Below are 20,331 nucleotides of genomic sequence, written 5' to 3' on the forward strand. Positions count from 1 at the left end.
TCCAAAATGGATCTATTGGTTCTTTTGGCAGCCCTTGGCACTTTCAATATTCTCCTCCAACACCATCGCTCAAAAGCATCAGTTCTTCCATGGTCTTCCTTATTCACTGTCCAATTGTCACATGTATATGAAGTTATTGGAAATACCCTGGCTTGGGTCAGGCGCACCTTAGTTCTCAAGCTGACATCTTTGCTCTTTCACAAATTAAAAAAGGGAAGGGTGGAACTCTACTCATTGTGAACACACCCACAGGCAAAAATCAGGGGAAGAATATAGGGAGTTAGGAATATTCAAACAACAAAAAAAGATCAGGTTTAGAAAGCATACTTTGAATATGGATTCCAAAAACAATTCTATTTTGAAGACAAAAAATTTAAATTATAACAATTATTCCTTAAAATTTTATTAAGGTAAGCAAGTTGTTTTGTGACAACAAGTGCACTTATCTGGAAGACCCACCCCAGAAACCATCTTAGCCATATTTCTCAACCACAAAATGGAGACAACAAAATGAGGACACCTCTCAGGGTTTTGAAGATGACTAGATAAGACTGTATATGACAATGTATTCTGTAAACTGTAACAAGTCACGCAGACGTAAGGTCATATCAAAGGGTCAGGTTCCAGTATCCTCTAGTTTCCAGCTTTAGCTGAGCCTACTCTGTCTGCTCTTCCCAGCAATGCCCAGGCTGATGCTGCCATTGAATGAGGTTCACTCTCAATTTTCTGTCTCTCAATAGTTGTTTTGAACTCTGAAAGCTGCAATGTAATCCTTTTTCATTTTTAACCGAAGTTCAGATCCCTCAGTTTAAAGCGAGTGGCTAAATTGTCTGAAATCAATGGCCATAATCCCTTGGAGCTGCTGGGCCAAACTTATTCCTTCAGGTTTCCTCTGCTTTAAAGTTCTAAATTATTTCCTTCCTTTTATGATTGCTTTACCAGCTTCTCTTATCAGGACTTTCTCACTGTGCCAGTAATCCAGCACCTTTCATAAATCCTGAAGTGAAAGTGCTTGTGTCTTCAGCATTTCAAAGAGAGCCCGCACATACATCTGAGCCTCTGCACTTCAGGATCTTCTTGGCTGTATTTGGATATATCAAGGGAGCTGTTTTCTGTATCAGGATGTAATCCCAGTCTTCCTTTTTAAGAAGAACCAACCTTAGTGTCTCACTGCAGCCAGCCATGGTCCTTGATAAAATGACACGTAAATAAAACAGCATCGTGGTTTTTCACTCACTTTATAGACTGATTTCTTTTGAAAACAGTATTTTATCCTAATAGTCCAGTTGACCACACTAGAAAAGGGCTGCATTTAAAAATAGTTATTCTCACTGCTAACCAAAAGGTTGACAGTTTAAAGCTGTCGGCAGCTCTGAGGTAAAAGGATGTCTCCGTCTGCTTCTGTTAAGATTCGTAGCTTTGGCAACTCTATGGGGCAGTTCTACTCCGTCTCAATGGGCCCTTTGCGTCAGAATCAACTCAGATGGTAGAGGATTTTATTCTTGTCTGAAACAAAAGATAAGAGAAAGAGCAATGGAAAATCAAAAAAGGCAACTCTAATTCTTACTCCTGATATTTGACAATCATGGGAAATTAAAGTTGAAATTACCTTTGAACAAATTATTATAGCATTTCTTATAGTTTTTATTATAAGATTGAGAGTATATACTATTTCCATGTATAAATGGTCTCCAAAGTAAATAGATTTTATTTACTTTGTGTCTCACATAACTGTACCCTAAATAAAACAAAACCAAAAATACTGCCACCAAGTCAATTCCAACTCATAGTGACCCTAGATAGGGTTTCTGAGACTGTAAATATTTGTAGAAGCAGAGAGCTTCATCTTTCTCCTGTGGAGTTGCTAGTGAGTTTGAATTGCTGACCTTGAGGTTAGCAGCCCACAGGGTGATCGGGACGCCTTAACTGAACTCTACATTCCATTACCCCCACTGCCATGGCTGAGAGTTCATCTCTTCTAGGATGCCTGCAATTTGCTTTCCGCCGACTCTCACTTTGACCACTGAAATCTGTTTATAGCACTGCTGCCAGAACAATGTTTCTAAAGTATAAATTCCATCATATCACTTCACTCTTTCAGAGGCTATTGGTTGCCTAGCAGGGTTCTTTCTTTATTTTTTTAACTTTTTATTGTGAAATGAGTGAAGGTATACAGAGCAGTAGCAGTGGTTCTTAATCATGTTGTGTACACCTCCGTAATGCCAGTGACTTAGCATAAGAAAATTAATATCTTCATGTTGCAATTAAACTGGGTGTCCACTGGGTGGTCTTTCATTCAGTAACTTGGGAATGCAAGCATATTCTATTAACTGGTTTTTTGGCTCTAGAATCTTAGAGACTTTAGCTGGATTATCAGCATCTAAACTGGCTGGTGAGGAACGAGAAAGGGCCAGGAAGGTCGTTTCAGGGTACATCACTGCTCATGTTCTCACATTCTTTGGCCAAAATGAAGTTGCAAGCCTGCCTCGCTGCAAGGGAGGCTGAGCAAGTCCTTCAGTTCTGAACCCATGCATGATGGGGAACCAAATGTGGCAAGTTTCTAATCAAAGGAACATTCACAAAATAAACCCAGGCAGGTTCCACACCTGCAACTTCCACCTGAGATAGGTAAGCTACATCTTCCCCTGATTATTCAGTTACTCCTACTAAAGATTTGCATGGGTAAAATACTGTGATTGACTGGAATAGACCGCTTACCTATGACTGATGATGTAGTATGAGATACTGGTCTTTCATAAGAGAGAAAATACACTATCCCTTCTACATAAGTAAATGGTCAGTTCTTAGTTATACGGGTAGATACCCAAAACACAAAGTTAATATCTGGCAGGACTGACCGGAAGAAGGTTGAGATGATAGAATATGTTTGCAAGATTTTACAGGTGCTTTCTGAAAATCAAAATTGGAAAATAAACACTAGTCAGAAGCTCTAAAATTTAAGTGAGCTGTGATTATAGCTGTACCCTTACAACTGGTATCTCTGAATTCTTCAGAAGCCTATTTGCATGATGAAAACATCAATTATTCCTCCAATTTAAAATTTGTGGCTCTTATAATCAATTGCTTTGAGTCAATGTTTAGAATTATTCATGAAAAGTTATATTTTAATGGCATTTGATGAGAAACAGCAGCAGCATCCATTAATTTGATTAGTTTTGTATAAGCTAGAAGCAAAACCTGGCTCACAGCCCAAGTGAATCAATAGTGTGAGTATACCAGGATTTTAAACAGGCTCATTCCAGTTCGATGTCCTGCTAAGAATTTGTCTTTCCACCCCAGATATACTGAATCAGATTCTACTGTTTAACTAGCTCTTCCAGGTAATTCTTTTGTATATAGAATGTAAAAGAATCATCTAGAATCATCTAAAGATTTAGACGTTCACGTGCGGATCTTGTTAAGCTGTAGATTTAATTCAGTATATCTGGGGTGGGAATGCAAATTTTCAGCTGAAGTCAAACCAGAAGGAATCCATTGGAAGCTCTGGAGTATCCAACTAGCCTTGCCAGCCTGGGACGCAGCGCAAAATGATGATTCCAGGAGCAGTGGACCCTTCCTGTCTACCTCTTTGGCACTGCATAATGTCACCTCTTAAATTGAGACACTAAATGTAAGTTGTTTTTCTGGTCTACCCTACTCTAGTCCACTCCCTATGGTATTTTCTAAAGGACAGAGCAGAGGTGATACTACTTTTTGGTTTTGTTGTATGCTAATCTAAGGGCTAAAATACATATCATAGACAAAGGAGGATTCTGTTTCACGGCACAATGGGATGTCAAGCACAAGCCCCCAAACAGGGTAATAAATCTGGATATTAAGGGGAAAGGAGCCAGCACCAAAATCTAATTTCACTTCAGGGTTCATCCATTTTAAGGGGGAGGAGCTGCATGTCAAAGAATCAGATACGACACTATATCCATTTATCCAAGGGAGCCACTATGAGGAGAGGTAAGGTGACAGCATCTATAGGTAGTGACTCGGTGAGACATTCAAAATGTTGTCATAGTTCCAGAGAAGTTTGTCTAATATGAAGCAGGAAATATTCATGGGAGAGACCAAAGGAGAGATACAGGTTCAGCATGAAGAATTGACCAGCTTGCATTTGTGGGTCATTTGACCTCTAGTCAAGTGGTCTGAGACTCAGAGCAGGGCACCAGTCAAGGATAGAACTGGACTGTAGACAAGAAACCAGGCAGTATACTAGCCCAACACATCAGCCACAAAAGATGAGACACCAGCTTATAAGAACAACTTCTTGCTGGGCCTGGGACTCCTGCAACCCTGCTGGATTTTGGTAGGAGTCACTCCATGGCTGAACAAAACTGAGTTCACAGATGCAAGGATCCTCTTGCTTGTAAAAAGGAAAGGGAGAAAAAAAGAAAAGAACTAGTAAAATGAAGAGCTATTGTTAAGAGTGAAGATTGTACTCAGTCGCACAACAGCCTACCTCAAAATAAAGTAAGCATTCACTTGTACAACAGCCTACCTTAAAAGAAGGTTAGCAGTAAAAGAGTCCTGGTGTGGTGTCATAGGATAAGCGCTAGACCTTAGGTTCAAACTCACCACCTGCACCTCAGAAACTCTATACAGGGTCGCTACGAGTCAGAACTGACTCAACGGGCACTTAACAACAATGGGTAGTACTTCTTGTGATAATTGTGCAATTCTTTATTTGAAGATATCTCTCCCTCCAGTTCTTTGTAAGGTCTATGAGGCCAGAAACTACATACATCTCACTCACTCCTCTTTTTCTATAGACTCTCCTGATGTGTGCAGAAAGAAAACTGGGCAGGCTTCAGATCATTGGGGTTTTTCACCTTCTGGGATCAGAGGAAAGCCATTAAAGAAGTTTAAGTAGGCAGTGCCTTTATTAAATACTTTCTGTTAAAAGATCACTCTAGCAAAGAGTGGACAAGATGATCTCATCAATAAATTAAAGCGTGAAATTAGTTCAGCTTGGTTTTAATGTCTTTAGGTTCCCCTCCTCCATGACTGGTTGAAAACTAAACTGGCCCCATTTTCATTGAAATTTGTATTTAGTGTTCTGCAGACCACAGGGTAATGGGTGACAAATATGAACTGGTCATACATTTAAACGACCTCAAAAGAGACACTTGTAACTCAGGTCTTTATAAGGACTAAGGAATTACCTGAAAATACTGTAATTCTCAGAACGAAATGAAACATGTGTCCTCCCTCAAAAAGCTAACCTCAGCAGAGAGACAGAGGAAGAAGCAATTATGCCTAAATTTATATTTATATGTAATATTCAAAAACACAAAGGTAATCATACTGATTCATTCTGGTCTAGTCCTCAATTTCATTTTTTTTGGTATATCTCTATTCTGTAAATAGTTCTCATAAAATAGTAATATCAATCAAAATCTTCTTAATGACTTGTCACAGATCTAGAGATGAGCTGTCCCATTGCCACTACATGGAAGGACATTGTGGTCAGCAGACAGTGCCCAGCAGTCAGCTCCTTCAGGGCCTGCTTCAGCTGCAGAGAACCACGTTGCTCAAGGGCACACCCTTTCTGAGAAACCCGTATCTTTAAACTGAGCAACTATACAAGGCCCAAAAGGCCACAGGAGAGTTAACCTCCACAAAAAAGCCTAGCGCTCAGGTTTGGGTTCACACAAAGTCTAGAGCTCAGGTTATGGTTCTGTCTGCATTCAGTGTAATTATTGATAGGCATGAATTTACTGCCGTCATTGTTACGTTTCTTTAAATTAGAGTGTTCTTCATTTCTTTGTTCCATATATTTTTTCTGTGATGAGTTTATTTTGTTATCAGATTTTATTCATTGCTGTTGATTAATGTGTAATGGTTCCTTACAATTTTCTTTTTTATTTTGGTTCAAAAGTTTATTAATTTTCTTGGTGGTTTCTCTGTAATTTGTTATTTTCTTCCATAGTTTAAAACAGTATTTTTATATTGATATCAACTTGACTTCCTTTCCATCTGAAGTTCTATAATTATATATTTTTTATTCCCTCTTTTTACTTTGTAGTGGTCATTTACAGATTGATGTTTCTGGTTCCCTATTTCAGTCTTGTAAATTTATTTTATTTTTTAAAAAGTTCTTTATCTGATTGGACTTCCAGGTAATGTTGTCATGTGTCTTAGCCTCGGGTTGTTGTCTGACATCGTTGGCTCTGTGTCTGAAGGGCTCCCTTTAGCATTTCTTATAAAATTGGTCTGGTTTTTACAAATCTCTTTAATTTCTGTGTATCTGGAAATGTCCTAATTCTGCCATCATATATGAGGGACAATTTTTCTAATACATAATTCTTAACTGGCATTTTTTTTCCCTAGGGTTTTATATGTGTCAGCCCGTTGCCTTCTTACCTGCCTGGTTTCGGCTGAGAAATCAGTGCTGTTTTTTATTGGGTCCCTTTCATAAGGAATATTTCATGTTTCCTGAGCGGCTTCTAGGATAGTTTGTCTTTGGTTTTGGAAAATTTGATTATGATACGTGTTTGTGATTTTCTTTTGGGGTTTATCCTATAAGTGGTTTGTCAAGCTTCTTGAATAATATTAGGAAAGTTTTCATGGCGTCCTGGTGTGGTGCTGTGGGTTAATGCACCAGACTGCTAAGCCATTTGAACTGCAAGGTCTGCGGTTCAAGCTCACCAGCTGTTCCTCGGAAACCCTATACAGGGTAGGGTCTCTCTAGGTTGGAACTGACTCAATGGCACTAAACAACAACAACAGGGAGATTTCATGCCAGCAAATCTTCAATAACTGTGTGTTTTGTTTTGTTTTGTTTTTTGCCTTCTCTTGTTCTGGAATTCTGAATACATGTAATATTTTCCTCTTAATAGTGCCCCACATAATAGGCTTTCTTCATTTTTTTTCCCCTTTAATCCCTAATTTTTCCTCACACAAATTGGTATTAAAGGATTCGTCCTCTAATTCATTCACTCAATCTTCAATTAAATTCTACTCCATTGTCCTTCCAATGTGTTATCTCCAAAATTTTAGTGTTACTCTTCTAGATCTCCAGTTGCTGTTTTTGTATAGCTTATCATTGTCTATGTTATTTTGCTGCTTCATTGTTTTCCTGAATTCTTCTAAGGTGTTGCTCTGTTTGCCTTGATTTTGTTTGTGATATTTCCTTGGTTTCTTAGAGAGCTTTATATATGTCTTTTTAATTCTTTATCAGGTAGTTCCATTACCATTTCTTCCTCACAGAGGCTTCCTAGTTCTTTATATTGGTCACTTGTTTGAGCCATCTTGTCCTGGTGCTTTGTTTTCTCTGAAGTTGATGATAGTCTCTGAGAGGGACTCCTAGTGTGGCACAGTAGTTCAAACCCACCAGCTGCTCCTCAGATACCCTATATAGAGTTGTAATGTGTCTGAACCAACTAGATGAGTCTTTACAACAACAACATAGTCTCTGAAAAGGAGTTCCAGTGATACAGTGGACTAAGTGTTGTACTTTAACCAAAAGTTCAGTAGTTCAAATCCCTTAGCTAGTCCATGGTAGAAAGATCAGGCAATCTGCTTCCATAAAGATTGACAGCTGCAAAAACCTAATGGAGGAGTTCTACTCTGTCCTGTAGTGTTACTATGAGTCAGAAGTGACCCCACAGGACTGGGTTTTAGGTTATTTCTAAGACATTGTGGTGTTATTGTATTTATATGTTGAATATATGTTGGTTTGTTTCAACCTGATTTTTGTTTTCTTTCAATATATTTGGGTGACAGAATAGAGATACTAATCTAGTCACTAGTTTGCTACCACCTGTCTCCAGATACATGGGGTAACAGATAGGAGTGGGGTAATTAAGAGCTGCTGAAGGGGGTGATGATCAGGTGTTTTCCACAGTCTGTCATTGGTTGATTGGTGCAATAGCAGGTGGTGGTACTTGCCAATTGGATGTGAAGGTAGGTAGCAGATACGGTGGGTGTGGCTGACTAGAGAGACACAATGTCTGTCTCTGACCAGAAGGCCAGTGGGGAGGAGAAAGGGGGAAAAATGAGAGAAAAAAGGAAGATGGAAAAAGGAATAAAATAAAAGACTAATGCAATACATCATTTTGTTTATTAACTGCTACTTGATGGCATTTAATAATAACAACAATGACTAATGCAATACATCCATTGATTTCTTCTGAATCATGCTTGAATTTCTGGCAGTTCCTGTCCATGTACAGTTGCAACGAATTTTGAGTTGTCATCAAAAAAATTTTCATTGCATGGATGTTAATGGCATTGTTTGATTTCCATATTCTTTTGAGTTGCCTCTCTGGAATGATCATAAATATGGATCCCTTCAATTCTGTTGGCTAGGTAGTTGCCTCCCAAATTTCCTGGTATTAATGAATGAGTTGCTCCAGCGGTACATCAGTTTTTTAGAACATTTGTTTGTTTTCTGTCAGTTCCTGAACTGGTATTTTGCCATTTTGAATATGACCATCAACATGATTTACTATGCCTTGTATGACAAATTGAAGAGGAACGGTGTCATATTCACTGTCATAAAGAACATTTTAAGATCTGCCTTGAAGTATAATGCCATCTGTGATAGAATAATATTAATAAGCCTACAAGCAATACCAGTTAATACCACTATTATTCAAATTTATGAGACCAACCACTAAAACCAGTGATGATGAAATTGAAGAATTCTACAAATTTCTTCAATCTGAAATTGGTCATTTATGCAATCAAGCAAGATGCATTGATAATTGCTAGTGATTGGGATGAAAATGTCAGAAACAAAGAGGAAGGATCAGCAGTTGGAAAATATGACCTTGGTAAAAAAAATGGTGCTGGAAATGACATGATAGAATTTTTCATAGACCAAAGGCTTATTCATTGCAAATGCTTTTTTAAAACAACATAAAAAGTGACTATACATGTGACTCCCATCAGATAGGATACCGCAGGAATTAAATTGACTGCATCTGTGAGGAAAGAGAGTGGGAAAGTTCAATATCATGAGCCAAAATGAGGTCAAGGATCAACTGAGGACTAGATCGTCAATTACTCATATGCAAGTTCAGACTGAAACTGAAGAAAACTAAAACACATCAGCAAGACCCATAGTATCATCTTGAGTATATCACACCTGAACTTAGAGATCATCTCAAGAATAGACTTGAAGCTTTAGGCACTAAAAACTGAAGACCAAGAGAGTTGTGGAATGACATCCAGAACATCATACAGGAAGAAAGGAAAAGGTCATTAGAAAGGCAGGAAAAAAAAAAAAAAAAAGACCAAAATGGGTGTCAGAAGAGACTCTGAAACTTGCTCTTGAGCATAGAGAAGCTTAAGCAGATGGAAGAAATTAAGCGAAGTAAAAGAGCTGAACAGAAAGTTTCAAAGAGCAGCTCAAGAGGGCAAAGTCAAATATTATAATGAAATGTACACAGACCTACAGTTAGAAAACCAAAAGGTAACAACATACTCAGCATTTTTCAACCTGAAAAACTGAAGAATAAAGTTAAGCCTCAACTTGAAATATTAAAGGATTCTATGGGCAAATTGAACTCCTGGTATGGTGCTGTAGGATAAACATTGGACTATAATGTTGGAAGTTCAAACCCACCAGATGCTCCTCAGAAACCCAGTTTTATAAGTCATAATTAACTCAATGAAACTTAACAACAATGGGCAAAACATTGAATGATTCAGAAAGCATCGAAAGAAGATTGACGGAAGACACAGTCATTGCACCAAAAAGAAATGGTTGATGTTCAACCCATTCAAAAGGTAAAATCACTTGAAAAGAGCAAAAAGTCTAAAATTGAGACTCTTTGCATGTGGGAAATAGCCAATGTCAGTCCTACTAACAGCACCAGAGTTCCTGGAGTTGTGGCTGGTGGAACCACCTTAAGAAGAAGAGGCACACACTGTCTCTGTGGCTGTGTCTTCAAGGACAATGCCATTTGACTTTACTCTCTGTGGCATGACTGTGGCTCTGTGTAGGCAATTTTTCTATACGTGTATGTCCTAGGAGAGCTCTAAATTCAGTTCAAGACTTACAATCAGTAAGGACATTTTCCCTGAAGCAAGAACTAGGTGGAGGTGGTGGTGTTAAATACTGTCAAGTTGGTTCTGACTCATAGTGACACTGCAGAGAGTTTTGAAGAGCATCTGGTAGATTTGAACCACCAACCTTGTGGTTCTCAGGCCAGTGCTTATCCTACAGCACCACACCAGGAGTCCAAGATCAAGGTAGAGTCATGAAAATATTGTTACTCTCAGGTGCCTGACCTCACTGACTAGCCAAACATATAACTCCCTTCATGAAGAAAGAATCAAGCATTACCATTTTCTGTGAGCTGTCTGCCCCTGGTTACTGTCACAGCCTGCCCTCCCCTTCAACCTGCTACTTCGTAATGCTTCTTCTCACTATCACATTGTTTGATCAAAAAACTTCATTAAAAAGCTTTTTAAAATTCTAGTTGGGTGTGGAACCTTACAGGAGGAGCGAACATTCAAACAGCTTTTATTTAGAGAAAGTAACGGGCATTTTTCAAGATTTTAAAAAATAAACGAAAATCCCTGGATTTCATTGTTGAAGTAAATTCACCAGCCTTATCCTCATTGCTATCAAGACTTACAGGCATTTTAAGATTATATTTAGTTTGTTAAAAATTTCCCTACATATCTTCCTGGTTATATTAGCCATTTACTTTAAAACATTTCTTTTTAAAAGAATGAAGTATGCTTATATTTTAAACATGTGCACATCTATTAGTTTTCTATAGCTACTGTAAGGAGCTCTGGTAGCATAGTGGTTACAAATTGGGCTGCTAACCTCAGGGTCAGCAGTTCGAAACTGCCAGCTGTTCTGTGGGAGAGCAATGAGGCTTTCTGCTCCCGCAAAGATTTACAGCCTCAGAAACCCTGTACAGGGTCACTATGAGTCAGAACCGACTCTACGACACATAACCACCACCACCAGCATAAGAAAATACCACAGAATTTGTTATCTCACATTTCTGAAAACTAAGAGTCCAAGAACAGTGTATGGGCTGTGCTGATTCCTTCTGAGGCTATGAAAGTGAACCTGTTCCCTAAACCTCTGTACTAGCTTCTAGCACCACTAGCTTCTAGCACCAAGAGTTCTTTGGTTTGCAGCTACAGTGTCATAAGACATCCTTGTTCTATCTCCTTGTCTCTGTATCATCTCCCCTTTCACTGGGACCCATCTTAACTCCACTAAGACCTTAGGTTCATGCAATTGATAACATTTTCAAAGGCCCTATTTCCAAACAGAATGCACAGGTACACTGGTTAGGTTTTTAACATATCTTTTTAGAGGGCTTGGGGTGGGGACACAGCCAATAAATAATAAGTTCATTTTTAAGTACTCACTAAGGGAAGATAGTTAGCATTTGAAGAACCCAATCAGAAGTTGGTGTTCCAAGGATGGGTATTAAACATTTGAATTGTCATCACATTCTTTGTCTTACAGAACATTTTAAGATCTGTCTTGCAGTACAATGCTGTCTGTTATAGGATAATACCTATAAGTCTACAAGCAAGACCAGTTAATAACACTATTACTCAAATTTATGTACCAACCACTCTAACCAGATGCACTGATAATTAATTACTAGTGATTGGAAAGCAAAGATTGGAAACAATGAAGAAGAATCAGTAGTTGGAAAATATGGCCTTGGTGATAGAAATAATGCTAGAAATGACATGATATAATTTTGTAAGACCAAGGAAATATTTATTGCAAATACTTTTAAGCAGCATAAAAGACAACAATATGCATGGACCTCACTAGATGGAATACACAGACATCAAATTGACTACATCTGTGGGAAGAGATGGTGGGAAAGCTCAATATTAAAACAAGACCTGGGGCAGACTGTGGATCAATTGCTCATATGCCAGTTCAGAGCTCATATGCCATATCAAAGCAAGTCCACGAGAGCCAGTTTGACCTTGAACATATCTCACCTGAATTTAGAGATAATCTGAAGAACAGATTTGATTTATTAGACACCAATGACTAAATGTATTAGACTAATGACTAAAGACCAGAAGAGTTATAGGATGACATCAAGATCATCATACCAGAAGAAAGCAAAAGGTCATTAAGAAGCCAAGAAAGAAGTAAAAGACCAAAATGATGACAGAGGAGACAGAAACTTGTTCTCCAGCATAGATATGCTAAATCAGATGGAAGAAATAAGGAGATAAAAGAGCTTTATAGAAAATGTCAAAGGCAGTTTGAGAAGACAAAGTCAAGTACTACAATGAAATGTGCAAAGACCTGAAGTTAGAACAAGAAAAGGGAAGAACACACTCAGCATTTCTCAAGATGAAAAAAACTGAAATAAAAATTCAAGCCTTGATTTGAAAGATTCTATGGGTAAAATATTGAATGATGCAGAAAGCATAAAAAGAAGAGGAAAGGAATATACAGAGTCACTATCCCAAACAACCATTTCAAGAAGTAGCATAAGATTAGGAGACAGTGGTACTGAAGGGTAAAAATTCGAGGTGCACTGAAGGAATGGGCAAAGAACAGGTTCTGGAAAATGCTGGAACACAAATTGAAATCTTTCAACAAACTAATGCAGCACTGTAGGTACTCGACCATCGATGCCAAGAAATTAGGAAGATGGCCACCTGACCAATTGATTGGAAAAAATCCAAATTTGTATCCATTTCAAAGAGAGGTGACCCAATAGAATGCAGAAATCATTGGACAATATTCTTAATATCATATACAAATAAATTTTTGATGAAGACAATTCAAAAACAGTTGCAACAGTACACAGACAGGGTACTGCCAAAAATTCATGCCAGATTGAGATGAGGATGTAGAATGAGGGATATCATTGCTGATGTCAGATGGATCTTTACTGAAAGCAGAAAATTGCACACAGATGTTTACCTGTGCTTTATTGACTAGAAAAAGGTTATTCACAGTATGGATCATGACATGTTATAGGAAACATTGTGGTGAATAAGCATTCCAGAACACTGAATTCTGTGCTCATTAGGAACCTGTACATAGACTAAGAGGCAGTCATTCAAACAGCACAAGGGGACATTGAATGGTTGAAAATCAGGAAATGTGTGTGCCAGGGTTGTATTCGTTCATTATACTTATTCAATCTGTACACTGAACAAGTAATCTGAGAAACTGGATTATTTGAAGAATCTGACAACAGGATTGGAGGAAGATGTATTAACAACCTGCAATATGCAGATGATACAACCTTACTTGCTGAAAGCAAAGAGGGCTTAAAATATTTTCTGATGACAATCAAAGACCACGTAGTCTTCAGTATGGATTCATTGAAAGAAAACAAAAGTCCTCACAACTGGAACAATAAATAACGTCATGATACATGTAGATAAGATTGAAGTTGTACTCACAACTGAAACAATAAATAACGTCATGATACATGTAGAAAAGATTGAAGTTGTCAATGATTTTATTTTTACTTGGATCCACTATCAACACTCCTGGAAGCAGCAGTCAAGAAATCAAATGACATATTGTATTAGGCAAATCTGCACAAGACTTCTTTAAAGAATTCTAGAGCAAAGATGTCAGTTTGAGGACTAAAGTGTGCCTGACTCAATTCATGGTATTTTCAATAATCTCATATGCATGTGACAGTTTGGTTGGTTGGTGGTTATGTGCCGTGGAGTTAGTTCCAACTCATAGCAACCCTCTAGAGATTTTCCAAGGCTGTATTTATGGGAGCATCTTTCTCTCATATAACTGCTGGTAGTTTTGAATTGCTGACTTTGGGATTAGCAACTCAATTTGTAGCCACTATGCTACCAGAAGTCCTTATGTGAAAACTGGACAATGAATAAAAAAGATTGTAGAAGAATTGATGCATTTAAGTTGTGGTGTTGGAGGAGAATATTAACAGTATCATTTATTGCCAAAAGAACAAACAAATCTCTGTTGGAAGAAGTAAAACCAAAATGCTACTTAGAATCTAGGATGGCCAGACTTTGTCTCTCATATTTCAGACATATCAGGTCAGACCAGTCCCTGGAGCAGCATATCATTGGAGAGTAAATTGGAGGGTCAGCAAAAAAGAGGAAGACCCCCCAATGAGATGGGTTGGCACAGTGGCAGCAGCAATAGACTCAAGCATAATGATTGTTAGGATGGCACTGGACCGAGCAGTGTTCCATTCTGTTGTGCACAGAGTCACTATGAGTTGAAACTAGATGGCACACCACCATCTTACTACCACCCTGATCCAATTTATGAGAGATTCCCAAGGGTGTGACATGAAATACCTCTTAGCTTACAAGAGATGAAAGGAAAGAGACTTGAACAGAGAGAAAAGGAATTACTATCACCAACATAGAACTGCCGGGAGTAGATAGTGTCCTTTGGACCAGGGGTCCCTACACTGTGAAGCTCCTAGATCCAGGGGAAGATGGATGCCAGGATATATGGAGATCTCCAAGAAATACAGGGCCTATTTAGTGATGCTTAAAGGAGAGACAAAAACCTTTCTTCAGAGCCAGTACTATGAATTCAAACTTATAGCCTCTTAAACTGTGAGAGAGTAATTTCTGGTTGTTAAAGCCATCCACTTGTGGTGTTTCTCTCATAGCAGCTCTAGATAACTAAAACACCCTTCCTTTTTTTTTTTTTTCTCCAATTCTGCAGAAGATAAGTAAAAGCTATATGAAGTCCTCATATGAATACCACACAATCATTTGCCACTTTAATTTAGTTAGCTAGTTTAATTTTCCTTAATCTTCATGATAACCATGGAAAATAAGTAGGACACACCAGATGGTTTTATATAAAGGCACACCACTTCTATGTGGATAAACCAGAACTGGAACCCAAGTCTCAACTTGAAGAAGACTTGATTGAGAATGAGCCCTGATTCTTGGATGACCCTTATAAGGGCATTGGGACTCTTCAGATGTACTTTGGCCTAGAGATTTCCTTGGAAATAGACTAGGAAGAACTCTAAGATCAGCTCCTTCAGTTCCACCTCCTTTTATTTCTTTACCCCAAAACTGAAAGCAAATGGACCAACTGTTTCCTAGTCATCACTGTCCACTACTGGGAGCTAGTGATTACATTTGCAAATATATATATATATAATTTGAATTTTGTGATACATAAAAATGCAAAATGTATTTCAAGAGCTCCTCTAGGCACAAGTTAAAAAAAAAAAAAAAGTAATGTGTGGATGACTAGTTAATTCAAATTTATTATGTGTAACAGATTTTAAAAGCAAATCTAGTGATCCCTCACTTAGCTGTGAGGCCCACAGAAATCTCCTCTCGTACATGACGCCTGAACTAGCTCCCCAGGAAAATCCATTTATTTTACCTCTGTCCTTTCTTCTGTGGGACAATGTAATTCTTTTAATACCAATTATCCTGCAACATTGCTACTATCTCTTTTCTTGTCCTTCTTTCAGTCAGACTGAGGGATTTTTTTAAAAAGATACATGTTAGGAACAATGTTATTCTTGTAGCTCAAGCCCTGTGCTCAGTGACTACCATATTTTAGTTGTTCTATAAAGTCTTAGGAGTCCTGGTGTGGCTCTGTGGGTTAATGAGCCAGACTGCAAAGCCGTTTGAACTGCAAGATCGGTGGTTCAAGCTCACCAGCTGCTCCTTGGAAACCCTATACAGGGTTGCTATGGGTCAGAATTGACTCGATGGCACTTAACAATGATAAAGTCTTAAGGAACAATCCCAGGCTTCCCCTACCAGACCACATCCCTTTTCTTTTCAAGGCATGTTGAAAGTAAATAAAAAGAAAATATCCATCAGACAGAAATTTTTTGACGGCAAACTGGTACCACTTTAATGAAAAATAAAATATTTGTCACTTTTGCCTGGTTGCTTTGGTGACAGCAAGGATGCATGGTGCACAGTTCTTCAGACCTTGTCTGGGATGACCGAGGGGCAGAAATTACTTATCAGAGCACCATGACCCAAGCTTATGCTAAAAACCTCAGCTAATGTTGTTCAGGAAGAGAAAACTTGTGATGAATTTCTGCTGCCCAATTCATGCCCGGAAAAATAAAGAATAGCAAGTGCAATTAGCAAGCGGATCTTCTAGCAACAGGATTTACACCTGGACATAAATATGTTCGCTGAGGTTGGGATGAATATTTGCTAAGGCAAATGGTTTTTGAAAATTTGTAAAGCTAATGATCTTGCACTGACAGCATAACCTTGAGCTTATTGCCAAATAGAATGCCAAGTGTAAACACTTAATGGAAGAAAACAAGCAATGATAATGTTTTTTCTTGTGACCCCAGATCAGCGACTCTTTGGGCACTTTTGAGGTCAGTGGAAACACTTTCCTACTTGCTGATAATTTTTAATGCAGTTATGTATTTTATGATCTGACTTGATATGGATGAGAAGCATTTCATCAGTCTGTGTGGATGCAATAATTGCTTCTCTTTCTCCAATTTCTTATCCCCAGAAGTGGAAATAATCTGCCCTGAAATGTAGTAGGGACCTAGGTATTATTTTGAAATATTGTTGAGGGCTATAGGTAAAATCATTAAGGTTCATTCTGTGGTTACGGACATTGTGGAATTTATCACATATGGGGGGGTTGGGAAATGGAGCTGTGTGAAAGTAGATAAACACGAAGTAAACTTTCCATAATTTAAAATTCCAGTAACTGTACCTCTCTATCAACTGGAATAATGGAAGAGGCAAAGAATACGGAATAAAAGGACCTAGGTATGTCTGTGAATTTCAAACTTCAAATAAGTTACATACTCTGACCTTTCAGATGTCTTATCTCCAAAAGGAGGTAGATAGTAATTCAGAACTTACAGGATTTTTATAAGGATAAAAATAAGATAATACATATGAGACTGCATGTACAGTGACCAGAATAAGGAGCCCAATAAATGTTGTTATATAAGCATGTAACCATAAAACATATTGGTTCCTATTAAATTGAACAGTATATTATATCAGTTCCTTATTTTTCTGTCTCCAACATCCAATTCCTCCCTACATTAAAGGAACTCCCCATAGCATGTATGTGATTGAGGAGATGATCCATCCTCCACTTACCTCCTGGAAACAAGAAACAGGCACACTAGTATATATTTTAATTATTTGTCATATTTAGTCTTTATTGTTTATATTCTCCCCCATTCCATAGCTTAAAGTGGCAAATGTCTTATCTATTTTGATCATTACTATATATCCAACATCTAGAATGCTGTCTGACACACCAAAGTTGATCAATAAATATATGTTCAATGAATTGGTACTTGTGTCCCAAACACTGAGTTTTGAGTAAAGAATACAATTATTAAGGGAGGGTAAAAGTCACTCTAGTTAGTGGACAACAGTACTCGATGGAGATGCATGTGAGTGGAACACTAGCAGAGGAGCATGCTCAGAATATTCCTTCCTGCCTTTCAGCTTTCAGAGCCCACCCGTTCTTGTATGTTTTCAAAGAGCACTTCTGCAGGTTCTCCCACATTTTGTAAGCTACCCAATTGTCTTCCTATTAATCCCTATATTAATTAAAACAGGATTATTTTCTTTTGCCTGCAATTAAGTGACTTTTCCTGTGGCATCATTTTAAGCCTATTAAGCAGTAACTGCTAAAATCATTCTGTTGGTAACCATATGATGACAGATGCAATCCTATTTTTGATGGTATCGCATACGGCTTGAGCTAACCACCCATATGCTTAACCACTAGTTAAACAACTAGGTTGACAATTAGCTGCTTTAGATCCATGCCCTTCCAGCTATAATAACAATAAATCCAGCAATCACATAAATATTTCTACTAAATGCCAGTGAGCAATGCCTTGAACCATAGATAATTCTTACCTTCAAAATGATATGGTGGCAGGCAAAGATGTTTTAAGACATAAAAGCAAAAACTATAAAAGAAATGAGCTACTCCTCAGTTCCTTATAATATAATTTTTAGAAAATGAAAGCATAAGCCAGAATGGGAGAAAACATGTGAAATGCAAATCTTCAACAAAGGACATGTATCCAATATATACAAACCGCGTCTAACTCAGTCAGAAGACAGTAATTTTTAAAATGAGTAAAAAAAATGGTTACATCACAGACAATATAGGAATGATCAATAAGCATATGAAGAGGTAGTCAACATTGGTAGTCATCAGGGAAATTAAAATTAAAATCACTATGAAATATCATTTCACAGCCACCAGGATAGCTGAAATTAAAAGATTGATAATGCCAGATGCTAAAATATAAAGTACCTATGTGCTGTGTGTTAATGCGCTGGACTGCAAAGCCGGTTCAAACTGCAAGGGTGGTGGTTCAAGCTCATCAGTCACTCCTTGGAAACCCTATACAGGGTTGCTATGGGTCAGAACCGACTTAACAGCAACAGCATATCCTTTGTACATTGCTAATGAGATTGTTAAGTCACATAAATACTTTAGAAAACATGTTATAATTTTTAACTTTTTGTGAATTTAATGAAGGCTTACAGATCAGTCCCATATTCAACCAGTAGTTATACACTTCGTGTCATTACAATGATTTCAATTCAATCCATGCACCATCAGTTAATAGTATTTACCTCTATTCACATTCTACTTTTTCCTTCCCTTCACTTCTCCTGTAAGCATCATAGAATGTTTCATCTAGCAAGAAAGTGTTTTAACTTTTTACTCATGTAGTATTTGTCCTTTTGTGATTGACTAATTTCACTCATGTTGTGAGGTGCTTTGCTGATTCTTCATTTTATTACTCTTCAATATTGCATAAAATTCCACTGTGTGTATGTACCAAAGTTTAACCATGCTTCTGGTGCTGGGCACTTAGACTGTCTCCAATTTTTTTACTATTATGAATAATATGATCAATATGGGTATTCATATATATATTCATGCCATAGCTCTTATTTCTTGAGGATATAGACCAAGCAGAGATTGCCAGGTCATGTGATATTTCCATTTACAAAGTTTTGAGAAAGCATGGTATTATTTTCCACAGTTGTTATACCATTTCACAGTCCCACCAGAAGAAGTCCTGGTGTGGCACTTCAAGTTAATGCACTGGACTACAAGGTTGGCTTGAGCTCAAGGTCCATTTGAAACACAAGGTTGGTGGTTCAAGCTCACCAGTTGCTCCTTGGAAACCCTATGTTGTTGTTGTTGTTAAGTACCATCAAGTCTGTCCCAACCTATAGTGATCCTGTATAGGATTTGCGAGAAGTAGCTGGTGAGCTTGAACCACTGACCTTGCATTTCAGTCTAGCGCATTAACCCACAGCGCCACACACAAGGTCATTATGAGTCAGCCAACTCATTGGCACTAAACAACAACCAGTACTGTAAGAGTGTTTCACTCTTAACACACCTTCATCAGCATTTGTTGTTTTCTGCTTTTTGGAATGTTGCCATTAATGCTGGAATAAGACAATACCTTATTCTTTTGATTTGTAGCTTTCTAATAGCTAATGAATGTGAACATTTCTTCATGTTTGGATAAATGTTTGTTCATGTCCTCTGCCAAATTTTTTTTTTTTTTTTAAGTTTTTATTGTGAATGGAGTGATAGTTTACATGGGAGAACATCAGTTTTTATACTCATGATTTCATTGCCATAACTATAATCTCCTTCATGCATCACCATTCAACAGTACTTGCTTCCATTCCCTCTGTGGGGTTTTTTTTGTTTGTTTGTTTTTATGGGTGTTGGATGTACACAAAAATACTCAGGAATAGATAAGCATTCAAACAACCAAAGGGCACATTCTGCAAGCCTGCCTGCTGGCCACCAGCACACAGCTTTTCTCTAGTTCATGAGACTAGAGTCCTTGGCTGCTCTGTCGCTCCATGTCTTCATCTCTGCCTCCATCTCTGGTGTTGCAACTTCTCTGGTTAGGGTCCCACATTCCTCTCATGCTCTTCTCCCTTGATGGTCCTAGGGTCCCCTGTTCCTGGACTGTAAAATTAACTACTCTTCTCCTTTTTGTTACAAAACTTCTACCTTTACAGTATGACTATAGGAATTATTAATGATAACAATTGTTGTTGTTGTTGTTGTTAGGTGCCATCAAGTCTGCACCGACTCATAGCGACCCTATGCACAGCAGACCAAAACAATGCCCAATCCTGGGCCAACCTCATTACTGTAGCCACACTTGAGTCCATCAATGCCGCCACCTGGCCAATCCATCTCGTAGGGGATCTTCCTCTTTTTCTCTGACCTTCCACCTTTCCAAACATGATATCTTTCTCCAGTGACTGTTCCCTCCTGACAATATGTCCCAAGTATGAGAGATGAAGTTTGGCCATCTTGGCCTCCAAGGAGCACTCTGGCTGCACTTCTTCCAAAATGGATCT

Source organism: Chrysochloris asiatica, unplaced genomic scaffold (assembly GCF_000296735.1).
Source record: "Chrysochloris asiatica unplaced genomic scaffold, ChrAsi1.0 scaffold00077, whole genome shotgun sequence".
Taxonomy (NCBI): Eukaryota; Metazoa; Chordata; class Mammalia; order Afrosoricida; family Chrysochloridae; genus Chrysochloris; species Chrysochloris asiatica.